The sequence below is a fragment of the Prinia subflava genome, chromosome 10, assembly GCF_021018805.1.
Source record: "Prinia subflava isolate CZ2003 ecotype Zambia chromosome 10, Cam_Psub_1.2, whole genome shotgun sequence".
Taxonomy (NCBI): domain Eukaryota; kingdom Metazoa; phylum Chordata; class Aves; order Passeriformes; family Cisticolidae; genus Prinia; species Prinia subflava.
Window position 1 is genome coordinate 16,055,918 of NC_086256.1, and position 15,693 is coordinate 16,071,610.

The window sequence follows — 15,693 nt, forward strand, 5'->3', positions numbered from 1 at the left end:
ACTACTAATGGCACTGTACACATCCTTGGCATCATCCTTGACTCTGAAAACATCTCTGTTCATTATGCTGTCAGCAAAATCTCATCTGTACAGGAACTGCCTCTACTCTTCCAGTTATACAATCAATTCTGTGCCCAGTCTGAATTTTTTTATATATATACATATACACACACACACACATATATATATTCTTTCACCATACATCATCATGTAAGCTTAACACAGAGCACCTCAAAATACAGTGACATCCCCTATGACTATCAGCATTGCAAAAAAAAAGCATTCCAGAGAATATTTACACAAAATCTTCCCTACCTCATAAGAAATTTCATTTTGGTTCCTTAAAAATTTTTAGTCCAAGTCTGCACCTCCCATTTTACAGCTCAAAAGTAACTGAAAATGCAAACCAGGAAAACTTGATCACTGAAGCACTTTCTAAGGAACCAACAGCCTTAAGCAAAAACCAAGCATTTTGTGTCTTAAAAAAAAAAGGAGCAAGCTTTTAGTAACATCTGAGGAAGTCTCTTGTATTTGAAGGTTTGTTTCTAAAGTTCTGAACAGAAAAACCCCAAACAGTGACAATTACACATTTGTAGTGTTGTCCTCTCCTTTCTCCAGAACTACAGAATTTTAATAAAAACATGAAGCAGGTCAAGTTAAGCATAAAAGTAAAAAGTTTTAAGCTAAAATTGTGTCCATCAAGTTACTGCATCCCCTTTAGTGTACCACTAAGCAACCCCATTCTACAGTTCAAACATTTGTCTTCACATACTAGTTCTTTTTTCTACAACTTTGAAGAGTTATCTGATGTGTATTTGGCACATATTACTGCAAATAGTTTATCAGCCCCATATCTACCAAGGAAGATGTGGGGCTTCCTTTTAAGTCACGAAAGTCCGAACAGAACCAAAACCCCAAAAAATGAAAAAAGTACAGAAAAATGGGAACTTCTCTGTATAAAACACATCACATATATGAGACTCTGATGAAGAGCAGACACAGTTTGCTGTCAGACCATACCTGTCATCAATCTGCCACCTATGGAATCCTGACAGAGACAGAAATGCCTCAATTATTCTTCACACGTTCACTGAACTTAACATATCCCTTTCCTGAGGTACTGCATAAAATAACTCTGAAATTCCTCAATGTAACTGTAACCTATTAATCAAAAACCTCCAAGAAGTTTACTACACAATGCATACACTTACATCCTTATGGAATAAAATACAACAGTTTCCTAAGTAGATTCCACTCTATGATCTGACCCTTATTTATATATCTTGATCCTTATTTATAAATCTTTAAACAAGATTTAGAATGGGCATATTTATTTCAAACTCAAAATAAAAAAAATCTTTTAAAAAAGCTTTGCTGCATGCAGAAAAAAACACTCAGGTCTTAATTTCACAAAGCCAGAATTATCTTACCAGATACAACATATTTTGTGAAATAGTATCTCTGTACTGGTTTTTTTCCTGCAAGTTGTTTTATAAGGACATTATGTTTATTATTAAAATTTAAAACCATTACATTTTTTAGTGCAGAAAAGGCAGTAATGAGGTTTTAAAAGATATTTGCTAGAAATTAGTTTCTCCATGAAATAGATTGGCATTCTAAAACAAGAATGCCTGATGATATCCATTATATCTAAATGGATTAAAATATCTGTTCCCTTTAATGACACTTTTACTTCAAGGCAGTATCTCACACAACATTTCTCACAGTAGTTAAAGCAGCACATTAATAATCACGCCATGTTCTTACTGTAGCAACAATAATTTCTGGTAGCCATTTTCTTTCCAGCTTTAACACTGTCTCAAAGCCAACAGTCCCTCCTGCAACCTCTGCATAAACCCAAAGGCAGCAGCAAAGTGCTCAGCAGTTTTCTCTGGCTCCACTCTTCAGTGCCTCCCTCCAGACCATCCTCAGGCCCATGTACTCACCTATCAGTATTCTCTAGCGCTGCGCTCGACTCAGTTTCGGTTTACACCAATGGAAATACAACAGCATGGCAGTTCCCTTTTTAAAAAACCCCAAACGACCAACCCCCACATTTAGGAGACGGAACAGTTTGCTACTGAAGGGTGCTTTAAGGGGAGAGCAGCGCTGCAGTTCACGATTTTCACCTGCAGGTGCTGAGAACACACAGTCCAGTGCAGGATCACCAAGCCGCAGGCAGCGCCTCGGTCCCCGCACTCAGAGCAGCCACCGAACCTTCGCCGATCCCAGATTACAACATCAAAGCCACTGCCGGAGCCAAAACCAATTTCTTAATAGACTTATTCTGAGTATCTCTTAATATGTTGTAAGGCAAACTAGCGCACACACTCATTTTCAAGTCTTCCTCTGTGTTTCTAAACTCTTAAAAATTACAAAATTTGAAAGGCTTTCTTGGAATTAAGACTGCAATGCAGTTTAAAAAAAAAAAGGTTGAGTCATACTACAGCTCAAAATTAGAGATAAATTATTATTTTCTTCTTTCCTTAAGGAAAAAAAAAATTCTCCCTTTCTTGCTATTATGACAGTTTGAAAGAAAGCAGTAGAGAACAGAAAGGGAATTACATAAACATTTGTAACAGCAATGGCAGGAAACAGTGAACTGGTATTAGCACATAAGTACCTCCCACAAAACAGGATCCTAAGCCCAAATTCAGTTCCTCACAAGTTTGTTCCAGTTGAAAGGGTAGCTATGCTGGGATCACGAGCTCTAATGCCTGCTGTTGTCAGTCTAGACAGCATTTCTGACATTTCCTGACCATAGCAGGAAAGAGAATCTCCTGTTCCTAGCCTCAAAGGAAGTGTATTTTCTGTGCCCATGAAAATGTGAAATCTATCAAAAATTTCCTAGAGATTTCATACACACTTTTCATTAGTACTTGCAAAGCTTTGCTCATGAAGTGCTAAGCAGTGTCTCATATATAAGGGCTTACACTTAAAATGAAGGTAGGCTTATGGTACACTCTGAATTGGCGTGAAGAGATTTTATTCTGGTATCCCTAGGACAGCACCTTCCAGCAGAGGACAGAGCAGACACTCTGGATTATCACCCCCTGTAAACAGCACTGCTAACTCTCAAACAGCCTTCTTCCTTACCAGAGGACTACGCTGTGACTACAATGAATGTTCCAAGAAAATAACCATATAGAACACTCCCCAAAAATACAAATTCCAAACCAATCACCTAAAAATATAAATTCCAGCACTGCCATTCTTCCAGCAAAGCTTCTTCCAAATAAAAGATACATATATTTCATACACAGATTTCAGCTACTGCTTACCAGATTTGAAGTGAAACTACAAAATGCTTCCTAATTGGGTTGCTATACAAGCTATAATCTTTACACTCTATGAAAGAGCACTTTGGGGAGCCACATGTACTTAGCCAGTAACATAAGGATTTCCCTTCATTTTGCAGGAGCTGCTTTTTGATGACAGAGGAATGGTTTTGGTGAAGAAGGAAGGCTATAATATGCTGTCAACACTATCCCCTTAATAGCCATTGAAAATGTAGAAATCCATTCCTTGTTGAGCTGCTCAGTGTTCACTTTTCGTTTGGCGACACTAAGTTTCCAGCATTGTTCATGGTCTACATAAATAGTTAAGAACTATTTCTTACCTTAGTTAAGCTGTAGCAATGCAACATAATTAAGCCAGCTGTGTTTTATTTTACACCATCATGCCAGATAGCTGCATGAGTGTTTTCTGAATAGGAACACCACACATCTTACAACTGAGGTTATACTAGCAGACCTGGTAAGCAAACTGGGGCAAATGCTTCCACATCCCTCTTTGAAATGTAATTTGTGACCACCAGTTACTTGAGTCCTGAACACTCAATGGAGCCACAGCACGACAGCCACAGTTCAGGTCTGACACAGCATCCACGTCTCTTTAGTAAGCTCCTATTCCCTGTGTTCAACTGGACAGGGTCCACAAGATTTATTAATAACATACTCACCATACAGAAGTATTTCCTATAGTAAAATTTCACAGTTTACCAAAGTTACTGCCTTTGCTACAAAATTATTAGATGAAAAGCATTTTGCTATGAAGCAGGACTCTACTGAAGTTACGCAGTACTTTGAGGTCTACTTTCTAAAGTGTTCAATAAACATCTATGAAGTCTCCATGTGAGATTGCAAGAAGATGCAGCAGTTCTATGCAGGCTTCAGTTCAAGATTAGGGTTTAATTAAGCTTTCTGTTTTCAGCCTTGAACCCTTTAAATGCTTGTGGACTTGCTCACTTCCTTTTGTTTCAGGCAAAAGCTTAAAATCTTTGATTCTTCTGCTATATGAACTAGTTCTTCCAAATACATGAAGGCTAATGGAAAAACTTGGTATTTCCAGCATGCAACACCAGTTATTCTCACCTGTGCATATCCAGCCCATCAGCTGTCCTTAGGCATCTCATCCAGCTGGAGCTGAAGAATCCATACACACTTGATTTGTCAGTTTTCCCAACCAAATTTTGAAACGTAGCTCAAGAAATAGAAGAGACAAGACAGACACTCTAAGACTGTTTCATACACTTGACACTGGATTACTAGGATAGCACAAAAGAACTGGATCTGCATGGGCTAAGACTGCGTAAAATCAAAGAGTGTAAATGGCACAAGCCATTCACAGCATTACTGTTTCAGAATATAGGCACGGTTTTTTAACTGAAGCAAAGAAACCTGTGTGTTTCCCAGCCTAAAAAGGACATAACCTTAAGACAAAACCATTTTCCTCTACCAAGTAAACAGCTTATGTTATTCACATAATAACAATGCTTCTTAAAACAAACCAAAGTCAGCACCAAAGATAAAGGAAACTTTGTCATCGTCCTGGACATTGACAGTTAAAATAAAAACCCCCTAAATACCTTGCTCAAAGGCTTCATAAATTCCCAATGACTAATATGTCCCAAAAGCTTAGTGTTCTACATCAACAGAGGTTCTGAGCCCTCTTTTGGGCCCATAAATACAGCTACTTGACTACTGACTGGCCCCAGAGCTATGTTTCCTCATTATTGGGAATTTTGTAAGCATACAAGTTAGATTTCAAGACCTCATGTTTGTTTTCCACTGAAAAAAATATAACCAACACTTATATGTTGAGAGAATATGTATGAATATGAAATCTGGTTTAAATGGATAAAAGAAGCAAGAGTAACTTTTCCTTAGGTTTAAAGACAACATATAGGAGCACACTAAATTAAAGTAATTGTGATTAAAAGGTTCAGAAATTACTCAATACCTACTTAAACAGCTTCAGAGAAAACAAGAGCCATGAATGACTCTGCAGAACTCTGATAAAGGTACAGAAATACATTAGGTATTGTTACAAATTTAAGAAATAACCAGTCTTTTTCCTCAGAGTCACAAAACTAAAGGAATCCCAAGAACAAGTAAGACAGAAAACAAAGGAAGTTGCAGCACAGAACAGGCCAACTTCAACTTTAAGCCTTCAAAATACCCTAACCAAAGTTCTTCCTTGAACCAGAAAACTGTTAGGAATTTACGACATTTAGAGGAAAACAGTGGTATTTGTATCTTTGGTTTTTTAAATGAGGTATAGGCAGCTACAAACCACTCAGATTTGTACTTTAGTCTTGAAAAGCCAAGAGGGTTTTGGGCTAGAGGGGTTTTTTCCTGTTGTTTTCTGCACAGGGGGTTGGGGGGGGGGCAGGAGAAGGTGAGGGGGTGGGAAGACAGATGGGTTTTTTACACTAATAGGATTGTCCTGTGGAAAAGTATTGGTAATTTTAACAGTTTTGCATTCTTTCAAACAGCTGCCGATCTAACATCATACAGGTTTGGTTTTTATTTCTGAATGCTAAAATCTCCTTTAAGGACAGGAAGAAATGCTAATGAATCTACAGTGACAGAAAACATGAAGAAAAAGAACAGTCTTAAGCAGGTAAAAACCAGAGCATTTCTTCTGCAAAATTACTTTAAAAAGTGGAAGAAAAGTTAAGGTAAAACTGTCTGTGAAATCACAGAGATATTACTTGGGACAAAAGCACTTTAGCTCCTAGTATTAGTATCACCAAGTTGAAGAAAACTTTGATCAAAGATGAAACCACAACACACATGATCACTAATTAATCCTTCTTCCTTTATATTTACATCCTTTGAAAATAGTATGCATCAGCACACTTCAGGAACAGCTTACTAGATGGACCTAAAGCCAAGTTACTAGAAATATATTAAAGAGAACTTTATTTAAAACAGCACCCAGTATCCTAAAGTTCAAAGTGATCACCTTGCAAAAGTCAAATAAACCTACTTTTCTCTAAATGGCTCCACAAGAAAAAAATCCCAAAATGAAGTCATCATTAATGCTCCAAATGACATGAAATAAGGTCCTGCTGTGGTAAGGCAGTACTTCTTATGCAAAACTATCAACTCATCTCCCTAATATCCTAATGGACACAGCTGAACTTCTGGAGAGACTACAGAACCTGGATGCCTTCAGCTATATATTCTGCCTTCAGAATGTCAGTACATTATCCTAAATATTGCCTTCATTTAGAACTTTGTATGATGTTCCAAAACACAATAGTCCAACTTTTAATTGTCTATCTACATACAAATGTTGATAAATATCTGTAAAGATATATAGACAAACACAACTGCTTATTTGTTCTTATGTAACTCCTTACTATACAAGTCATCATCTCTGTTATCCTCTGGTAACACTTCACTGGACTAAAAACCAGAAGTTCCAAAGTTGTTTTTAGTGTCTAAAAGACACTTCTAAAAATGAATTATCACAGTACCTGTATGGTATTTTTAGAAATACTGCGATGTTTCAGTTATATAGGAACCTGGATGGCTTCTCCCAAGCATAGTTTCTTTATTTTGCACTCTCCTTTGTGCAAAAATACGTTACACCTTCTAGTGCTCCCTACTACTGGTAAAACACTGAAAAGCAATAGCAGTCTTACCACTGCTAGAGAGAGATACCATTCTTTTCTGGACAAGCTGTTCCTCTTCTTCTCCAAATCTCACACATGCCAGGAAAGAAACTCTCATCCACCAGCTCTTTCAGCCACATGTACGGCAGTGAGAATCACACTGACCTTCCTCAGCAAGTCTCAGCACCTCTGAAGTCTGGGAACCAGGGCTTGGCATTCAGGGCAATACGGCACAGAACACCAGTGATGCACCTACCTTACTCCAAAACACAACCAAAGGAAAGGTCCCTAAGAATCCATGCTAAAGCAGCTCACCAGCAAGTCTACTGCTTTTCATCCCTTGAGTCACTACTGTCCATCACACTCAAGGCTTTACAAGGACACAGAAAAAGACAATCACTATCCTAAACCACTTTTGTAAGAAAATAACTTCAATAAAACAAACATTCAGTAGTTTCCCCAAAGCAAAGATCTACAAAGACCACGGACAGTGTATCTTTGGATATGAACCAGCGATCTTTGGTTTATGTGACAACACAAGCAACCTTTCCACCTCAGTCTCTGCAGCATTTCAGCTCAGCTCGCATTCCAGACATGCAAGTTCTATTCCCTCCCACTCTGTAATGGCTCCAAACCCTTCCAATTTTTTCACTGTGGCTTATCTAGGTTAATTCACCATCACGTCTCCCCAACTTATCTTCCCCCTTTCACCCCAGCAAAAAAACTGTCACAACATAATGTATTTTTTTTGTTAATAACTACCTGATAGGGAGTTCTAACTGCCATTTTGTTCTCAACTTTCTACAGGATAAGAAACTGTTTTAAAAGCAATTTCAGAGTGCTAATATTCATTACAATTCATACAACAGTGCAGTTATTTTCATTACATGCCACAGATTCTCAGTTTCAAAGTTTTTGGCCAGGAACACAAAAGATCAGGTGATTTCAATATGTCAATAAGTATGTTAAGAAAAAGGAAGCAAAAGAGGGCAGAGTACTCAATTCAGTGTGGGAGAGAACTGCAAGAAGCCAGCTGCAGAACTGCCACTTCCCACTCCCTGTGATAGCACACACAATCAAGACTTTCTCACAGAAGATACACTCACAGCTATGGTATTAAAACAAGAAACCCAGCACTTCTGTGTGAAGAAAAAAAGTTATTTATGTTGGAACGTTGCAGGCAGAGCCTGTCCTCTGTTGAAAATATTGTTTCTAATACCAAGATGACTTAGTAGCAACAAAAATACAGCTGTTGGAAAAAATACTCCCCTTCTCTGCCCTCCCTACCAATTATCACAAGGGAGAACACAGAATCTAGTGTCTTCGGTGAAGGCTCCTAAGAACATCCACAAGAATACACAATATTCTTATATGCATAAATACAATAACTTACATAAGTATAAACACAATAATAAATACAATAACCTAGAACCACTGTTTTGGTTATTGGGAGCCTAATTTTAGGATAGAAATTCTAAATTTCCAAACTTCTGACTGAAAAAGATAAATCCAGAAAACTAAGTTAATAGCAGAGACAGTTCTGAAACTCAACAGTCACAAAACTGCTGTATATGTCCATATTTGAAGATGAAGAAAGTTATCAGCAACAAACATTATAAACATTAAGGGCCTTCCAAAAGTAAGCATCAAAATTATATCACATAGTGCTCCTAGGAGAGCTGAGTAGAAGCAGAAGCAAGCAGCAGAAATATACAGAGGGCAACCACTACAGAAAACAAAAAATGAAGCTAAAAAAAAACCAAAAAAACCAAACCCAAAAAACCAACCAAACCAATGAAAACCCTAAACCATAACCACCACCCATCACCCCACTGACTGCAGCCAGGCAAGTAACAGAAGCCAACCAGCTTCAGAGCTGCCACACTTTAGGAGCAGACTTAAGGATCAGTTTGCCAAAAGCAGTCACCTGACCTCCTGTCGTTTGCCTTTTCTGGAAAACTCACCCCTGTCCCTACCGAAGAGCCACACTGGAAAAAGTAGACAGGATACAGCACAACTCAGTGTAATCAATGTACCAAAATATTCAGTGAAAAGGAAGGCAAAAGGGACTCACTACTACATTTCTATGATTACATTTGCTGAGGAATTCCTTGTCTTTCACTCAAACTAAACACGGATGTATCAAGTAAAAGCCTGTAAATAAAAGTAAATTACACAAGAGATACTTTGCTGTGGAAAGTATTTTTACAAATGAGTGCCAACAGTTGTTCCAGAAAACAGGGGAGGTGCAGTGAAAACAGGGAAGGTACAATGATCTCAATTCATGACTCCAGCTGCAAATGGGCAAATCAATAAGGCACCTGTAATTCCTCCCATCCTGTTTCCCAAAATGCACCCTCTCTCCTGTTCTACACTGCTTTGTAAAAATGAACATTATCACGTAGCCATTTAAGGCAAGCAAAAAATATAATCACTCAAATACTCACAAAATAGTATCCCTTTATGAAGAAAAACAATCCTTAAGTATGATAAGAATCGAACTTGCAGTGTACAGCATACTGAAAAGTTACAACACATTAACAATGGGCCTAAAATATTCCTAAACCCAGCCATCTAACCTTTATTCTGATTTGAGCTTGAACTTCGCATAAACTGGATTAAGCTTCAAGAAATGCTGAATTACTAAATAGCCCATCCTCCTTAAAATAGTTAATTATTTGTAAGACAAAGCACTCAATATCAATCAATAAACATCAACTAGAGAATTCCATTTCCAGTATCCGGATTTAATATGAACCATTAGTTCCCATACCTAGAGCTTTACAATTACTTCTGCTGGAGTGAGAGCTCTCTATAATCCCAAATTTGCTCAGAAGTATTGCATCAGTAAACATTAGTGTAACCAAAACACACAAACACACTGTTAAAACCACTGTCTTCCTCCATTTAACCTCACTGGCAACGTAAGGCCACGGCTGCAACATTTTGTCAACCTAACAGCGGCTGTGTACAGTTGAATAGTGACAGAAAGGCAGCACAACTGGATTTAAAAGAACTTATTTTATATTAAATTATTTTGTAATATATTTCATTATGACATTTTAAAAGAGCTCTCCTCCTCTACCGCCACAAGTAAATCCTACATATTCTGGGTAGACTTTGTACCAAGATGAAATATTCACTACACGACACTGAATTGCAGACTAAGTAACAGAGCCTACCGTGCTTCTTCAAATTTTGAAAACAACACATATTTAAGTTTATGCAAACTCATTACATGGCCTTTGTTGATGGAGAACTGTGATTTGAGCATCAAATTACACTCCACAGAATTACTGCACTGTTGAGGTACACAGTATTTGCATCTGTTTTATGTGGCCATTTCACATCGTTGCCCTCAAAGAGTTTTTCTACAATCCTGTGAACAACGTGGCCATGCCTTCTACCATCACTGCTTGCATGAAAGGTTCCTATTAATTGATCTAAGGGACACAATGTATACAGGCATTAATGTCTATGTAAGCTTTCTGTCTGGGATTTTTGGGGTTTTTTGTTAATTAGGCATAAAAAGGATATTTTTTCATGATACTACAAACTTATGAAATCCTTTAACTCATTCTGACAGTATCTTTATGTGTATCAGCCAGAGTGACCAACAATCACAATTTCAACAGGTAACTTCAGTTCTTTATGCAGTACCAAAATGAAGTTTACATCTACATTGGTAAAAAAATGCAGCAAGGAAAAATGGTAATTAACAAAAATCAGATTACAGATTTAGCTTATAGGCAGAGTGATCAAGACAAATGAATATTTTCAGAGAAGACAAACTGGTTTTGGTTTATTTCGCCAGAGATTCCTTTACACTCTGAAGTAGGGTGGACATTATTTTCATCTGAGCATATCTGGGTTTGGAGCTTACGCCACGTTTACCCAGTTTCAAAATCAGTTTAAGTGAGTGCAACACTGTTTAATTTTCTTGTCATTTTCCCAATCTCTGGATACATAACACAAAATGCTCCTCAATGCAGAGCACAAAGGAAACCAATTGAATGTGGCTTGTAGTAACTAACGTTGAAGCAACGCACTTGGTACTAAAAGAATAAAGGGAATAAAACAAGTATCTTAAGACAGCTTTCTGATACCACATCACTTGAACTTTGCTAAAGTTAAAAAGTTGCTTGAAAATGTAAAAATATGAGAATGGTGTTACTGACACAGTGAATCGGCAGCTGTTCAAAAACCTTTAATTCAAACCAACTTCAGGTGAAACTGCAGAGCAAGTGACATAACTATACTGTATTTTCTCCAGTTTTAAGTTCTCAGAGCTTTCAGAAGCCTGAAAGTGTTTGAAACTAATAACTGTGTGTGAGCATGTGTGTGCTTTACTATCGAGAATTTTATTCCTTTTTCAGTTCCATGTTCTCCATAAGTGATTTGAAAAGGCCTGAATTAAAAAGTAGGCTGTGCTAATACTTGCAAGCATAAGCACAATCTATTGCTCAAGGAATTCCAGGCAACCCTTGACTTCAGTGTCCATATGAAATTCAGTTATTTTAAAGTCAAAGGCATTGCCATTCTTGTTTAATATCATGTTTATTCAGCTGCTGATGTTCCAATTTCAATCAATCTTTTCTGTATTAAATAACCTCACAAAGATGCTCCAAGTGGTCAGTGCCTTTTTCTCCTACTAGCCAGGTCACCTGTTGGGATTTCAACTCCCCTTTTCCATGAAGAACTTTCATACTTTCCTAGGCATATTCCTCCTAGTGCTACTAAGCATAGATCAGACACTGGACTTTATGAAACTTAAAAAAAGTCAGAGTAGTACACTCTTGGTGGTTTGGTTGGTTTGGGTGTTTTGTTTATTTTATTTTGTTTGTTTTTTTATAGTAGTATTTACCCAGGACTTTTTTTAATTAAAAAAAAAAGTCACACAGACAGAACAAATGAAAAAAATTATAAAAAGTCAAGTTTCTTTGATGACATTATGGGTGTTTTCCTCTACAAAATGTCTGTTCCTTGGGTAGGTCTCTTTAGTTAAAATGAAATCTGCTGGAATGAACACTAGATATCAGAAGAAACTACTCTAAGAAGATATTCTGAAGATTATTAACTTCAATTCTTACTGTAATTCTTGTTTAACTCTGCACCATATCCCACTGCAGCTACACTATACAGGTTTGCAGCATCAGCTCTGACTCTAAGTCAGTGTAACAGGATTGTCACACTGCACTGCTCTTTGATGCACTCTGCTTAAACTCCTCTCCAGTAAGAAAACTGCTGCGTTTTCTCCGCACCCACCAAAAGCTTCCCCAGATTTATTCCGCACTGTCTAACGAGTCCATTTATTCTGTCTTCAATCACCAACCTTACACAAGTCAAGTAGTAAAGAATTCTAAACAGAAGAATCACATTAAGTTACCAAAACTCTGAAGCACTTCACCCTTCACTGTGAAGAACATTCTCTTGAAAATTTGTTTTACGATTTGAATCAAAAATTATGTTGCAACTTGTATTGAAAACCGTTGTTAATTAATATGTTAATTCATTACTCTGTACAACACAAAATGACTTCTCACTCTAAAATCTGGTGCACATTCATTCCTCATATGCGTTTGAAAGCAAAGTTCCATGACACAATCTTCATAATTAAATTATGCCCTGGAAAGGGGGGCAGGAATCAGAATATCACCGCAAATAAGGTTTTGCTTAAAGGGCTACAGCTGTATAGCACTGATGTATTTTGATATATTATACTTGTTCTCCATTACGAGTTGATTTGTCAGTTTACAGACCACACTACCACGACAGAGGTATTGCACATAGGCTGAACGTTACACACAAGCCGTAAGAAGAAAAAGAACTTTCCACATTTCACACAAGTTCCTTTTGTCAAGATGATGCTCATCACTGCAAGCTGATAACACAAACTTTGTCCGAGAAACCGCCAGATCCTGGAGCTGCTGGGAGGCCGAACATACGACTTTAATACCCGAACTGGTAACTTTTCCCTCGCTGTTGCAAAGCACCTCAGCGCCGGGAGCTCTCCCACCGCTCCCGGAGGGCACACCGGGAGCGCCGCGGCGGGCCGGGGATTCGCCAGCCCTTTGTAACGACACCGGGCGCTTCAGAGCCTCTCCGCTTCTCGCCGAGCAGGAGGAGAACGGAGCGGAGGGTGAGGAGCGCACGCTCCCCCTGTCCCAGGACGGCAGCACGACCTTTCCCGGGCCGGCCGCCAGCAGAGGGGGGCAGCGCGGGCGGGACCCGCACCAGGAGACGCGCGGCGGAGCACAGGCGGCCCTGCGGGACCCGCCGGGGCGGGCGGCGGCAGGGCACGGACGCCTGCGGGGCCCCCAGGGTGACCCCGGCCACCCTCGAGCGACGGCACTGTCCCGCCCGGCCGCCCCCGCCCGCGGGCATTACCTGGCTGCCGCTGCCGCCGGCCCGGCCCCAGGCCCCAGCGGCGGCCCCGGGTTGCCCGGCTCCTCCGCGCCTGGCAATGGCGGCGGCCCCGCTCCCCCTCCCCGCTCCGCGCTCACTGGCTGCGCCGCTTCATGTGACCGAACAAAACCCTCCTCGACACAGCCCTTTGTGTCCCACCCGGCCGGGGCACCGGGAACGCAGCTCGCCGACTCGGAGATGTGGCGAGGGGCGCCTGAGGGGACGGAGAGAGGCGACAAGGCGGGCTGGAGAAGGAAGGGCCGGGGAGGGCAGTGCCTGCCGCGGCCGCTCGACCTCCGCCACGCCGCCGCCGCCCCGGCCCGGCCACTTACCGCGGCGCGGGCGGCTGCGGCCGAGCCGCGGTGCCGCACCAGGTCGAAGGCGGCCGCCATGTTCCCGATGCGGCAGGATGGGGCAGAGCCGCCCGCTCCGCCACCCGCCGCTAGGGCGGCCGGCCCGGCCCGGCCCGGCCCGGATTGGGTGGGCTCCGCTCGGCCCCGGCCCGCGCCCCCCCGGCCCGCGGGGCTCTGCGCCTCCCGCTCACCCCACTCACTCCGCGGCCGGGCGGGGGCGGCGGGGGCGCGATACAAAAAGATAAATCGTAACGGGAAACTCACGGGCTTGCCGGGCTGTGCGTCACGCCGGGGTTACGTCCTGCGCGCGCCGTCGTGACGTCATCGCGCAAGCCTCCCGACCGCCCCGCCGCTCCGCGCGCGGCTACACGCACACGCACACACGCGCGCGCGCGCACGGCACCCCCTCCCTTCCCCCGCAGGGAGCGCGCGCCTCTCCCCCCGCGGCAGGCGCGCGCCGTTCCCGGTCCCGCGCGCGCCGTTCCCGGTCCCATGCACCCCCCCCGGCGGCTCCGAACCGCGCAGCGCCGCTGCCACCGCGGCCGCCCCGCCCGCGCCCTCACCTCCGCCCAGCGCGGGGGCGGGCGCCCTCCCCACAGGCCTGCGAAAGCAGGTCAGCCGCGGCAGGAGCTGCGCCGGGCGCTCCCGAGCCAGGGGAGAGGCTGAGGCAGAGGCAGGCTCAAGGTGCCGGGGAACGTGAGCGCGGCGGGCACGGCCCGGGGGCCGGGAAAGCCACGAGGTGACAGAAAGACACGTTCGGTGCCGTTCTCTTTTCAGATTAATGCTGCAGAGGCAACCCCGGCTCACAGAGGGAATTCTCCCGGAGTCAGGGGAGAACGTTAAGTGCATAGAGACTGCTGAGATGAGTTAATTTTTTCCCTTCAGACTTGCTGGGCCCGGGGGATTTCACACTAGAGTGAGAAGCTGATAAAGGCAACGTTAGAGGTGTGAGCGGTGGTCAGAGTGCTCGGGAGAACAGATGTCAGGAGAGAGGAAGAGGTAAAACAGCACATTTAATTCAGAAGGGGGGAATAGGTAGGGCCAAGTACTGCCAATCATTCCAACCTCTATTCCCAGAAAAGTACTGAAGCAAGTAATCACACATCTTTAAGTACATGACAGCTAATGAAGTGATAAGTTACAGCCAACATAGATTTGTCAAAAAAATCACATCAAGCCATACTCATCCCTGGCTGTGACAGGATAACAGGCCGTGGATGTGAGTAGTGCCCAGGCGGTTATGGCTTGACTTAAGTTTCTGACACCATCTCAGAGAAGTTTTAATTGAGCAAGCAAAAGACATAACAGAATGAAATGACTGCAGTGGTGCAAAATTACATCAGCAAGGTTTCACTGTGACAAATAGCAGGACAGCAAATACGGTTCCCTGGAGGTGGGTATGTCCTGAGTGTGGTACCAAGTCTAATTATATGAGTGACAGAATACAGTCTACATGGATTGGATTTGCCAACAATGCCAAACTGGCAGAGCTGGAAGCATGTTACAGCACAAGAATTCAAAACCTTCCTGAAAAAATAGTTGCAGAAATATGATGCAATTGAATAAATACAAGTGCCAACTTTAACATTTAAGCAGGAAAATAACAATTGCACAATTGCAAGACTGGGAACAGACGAACAAACACCAGGTTTACAGAAAAGGGGCTGGAGATCAGAGTAAATCACAAACTGAACATGCATCAACAGTGTCACACCATTGTGAAAAAAGCTGCAGTACAGAGAGATGCATAAACAGAACTGTCATATCTAGGACATAGGAAGAATTCCTCATCTTTAGCACTGGTGAATTCTCATCTGTATGTTCAGAGTTGGCCTCTGCATTTCAAGAAAAATTTCTTTCAAAAACTTCCAGTAGAAGACAGTACGGGGGGGGAATTTCACCATTTTAAAAGACGTGACCCTAATTGAAAATAGGAATTTGTGAGATTTTTTAGTCTAGAGAATAAAAGACCATGGGCAGAAAAATCCATTGTTCACTGAGTCCACTGCAGACAAGGCAGTAACAGCTTTA

General features: G+C 41.8%; 1 protein-coding gene across 6 annotated transcripts in view; it reads right to left on the minus strand.

Annotated features, from left to right (window-relative positions):
* Window positions 1-14,026, minus strand: part of ZNF644 (zinc finger protein 644) — a 51,439-nt gene extending 37,413 nt beyond the window's left edge. For 3 of the 6 annotated variants that reach the window (XM_063407482.1, XM_063407484.1, XM_063407477.1), the window contains exon 1: window positions 13,927-14,026. The gene's annotated coding sequence lies outside the window, so the exon portion shown is untranslated. The other 3 variants (XM_063407479.1, XM_063407478.1, XM_063407483.1) reach the window with 2 other exon arrangements.
* Between the last annotated feature and the right edge of the window lie 1,667 nt (window positions 14,027-15,693).